This window comes from Chrysochloris asiatica, unplaced genomic scaffold (genome assembly GCF_000296735.1).
Source record: "Chrysochloris asiatica unplaced genomic scaffold, ChrAsi1.0 scaffold00104, whole genome shotgun sequence".
Classification (NCBI taxonomy): domain Eukaryota; kingdom Metazoa; phylum Chordata; class Mammalia; order Afrosoricida; family Chrysochloridae; genus Chrysochloris; species Chrysochloris asiatica.
Window position 1 is genome coordinate 9,720,471 of NW_006408622.1, and position 2,100 is coordinate 9,722,570.

Below are 2,100 nucleotides of genomic sequence, written 5' to 3' on the forward strand. Positions count from 1 at the left end.
CATCAAATTGTATCAGATTACTCTTTTTTCCCTCTTCTTTCGTCTTCTAGTTGATCTCTGATCATCCAGTCATTGAAGCCAGGTCTAGTGGGTATTATCCGCAAATGTGGATGTTCTTATGCATAATCCTTCTCTTCTTATCAGCTGGATGCTTCACTATCCACTCTTGTCCTCTGTGGCTATGTCACTGACTCTGGGTCCAGGAGTCCCCAGGTCTTGCCAAACTGCTGGCCAACCAGCTCTCCACCCAGGTTCATTGATGTTTTTCCCTCACTTTCCCTTATCGGTGAAGAAAGTGGTCACCAATCAGAGTGCATGTCTGCTCATGCATTCCCATTGAGTCTTGGAAGGAGGTTTGCCCTGAGGGGACCCAACCACTTGCCTTGATGTCTCCTGGGTGAGCAACTTGCTTGTTCTTGTAGTAATCAGTTGGACTGCCTATATTGTTTTGTATTTTTCCTGTTGGTATTTCTTTCAAGAAGTGTCTTCTGTTCTTCTAGTAGCTCCAGGTTGGTCTGCTTGTCCTTTCAAGTGGAGATTTTCCTAGAAGTGAAAATGCTGGATTAAAATTATGTACTTTTTAAACTTTGTATTATCAAATTTAAACATATACAAAATAAATAGAATATTATAATGAATCCCAGTACACCCATCACCCACTTTAACAATATTCAGTTCACAGCCAGTCTTTTTTTGGTCTGTATTCCCACTCACTGCCCACCCACTGCTCATATTTTTTGTTAAGTAAATTCCAGAAATATCATTCCATTTATGTGTATCACTGTTCTAAAAAAGATTTTCACTCCTTAGAAAAAAATTGACAAAAGTGTCTTCATATTATTATATGCTTGGTAGTCAGTGTTCATATTTCTAATCATTTCATAAATGTCCTTTAAAAAATGTTATCAAGACCCAAATTATGTCCACAGATTATTATATATCTTACATCTCAATATATGTATTGTCTCTCATTTTTTTCCTTACAGTTTAATTTTTAAAGAATTTAGATTACTTGCTTTGTAGAATGAATTTCTCAGAGCCTCCTTTCTGCTGGTTGCATTCCCATGGTAATTTATAACTTGTTCTTCTTCCTTGCTTTTCACTTTTTATTTTTAACTGGATGGAGATGTGCAAAGCAAATTCATTTTCTATTCAACATTTCATACACGTTTTGTTTTGTGTCTCTGATTGATTTCCCCACAATGTATCATCACTTCCTCCCTACATCTTCCATTTCTATTCCTCCTTTCTTAACCCTTCTGAACTCCATCCTTGAGTAAACGCTGCCCTTTTGGTCTCAACTGGTTGATTATCCCAAGGAGTGTGTACCTCCCTAGTGTTGGTATTCCCCTTAGAGAACTGTTTAATGTTGGGCCAACACTTGAGCACAGCGGTGAATTCAGTTTCAGAACTGAAGGGTGGCTAAGGCCATAGTCCCGGGAGTTCCACCAGTCTCTAGCTGACCAGTAAGACTGCTGTCTTTGATGACTTTGAGATTTGTTCCACATTCTTCTCCCACTCCATCCAGGACCATCTATTGTGATCCCTTTCAGAGCAGTTGGTAGTAGTAACCAGGCACCATCTAGTTCTGGTCATGAAGACTAAGGGTCCAGTGGTCCATTGGACTCCTCAGTTCCATGCATCTTTGATTTTCTTCACTCTTCTTTCCTTCGGACAGGAAGACACCAATAGCTGCACCTTTGATGACCTCTCATGAGCTTTTAAGACCCCAGTCACTACTCACCCAAGGAGGCTTAACATGCTCTTCTATCCTCAGTATTTCCTGTAAGTTGGTAACTGGGATCTAGAAGCTTGATCCAATTGAGGTTCTTGCAAGATTACTTTTTGCAAAGTTGGTTCATATTGAGAAACATATCTGTCATCTTCTTGTGATGTCAGCATCCATTGATATTCAATTGATCTGTTCATTTATCTGTGTTTGCAAAATGGTACTATCCTATTATTTCTTCTCCCTTTATTAGCTAGAATATTTTTATAAAGAAAAACTTCTCCTTCAATTATTACTTGGGTTACCTATATTACAGGAAGGAACGATAGGATAAATACTTCTTTCTTTCTCTCTTTGCAAAACAGTGAGTT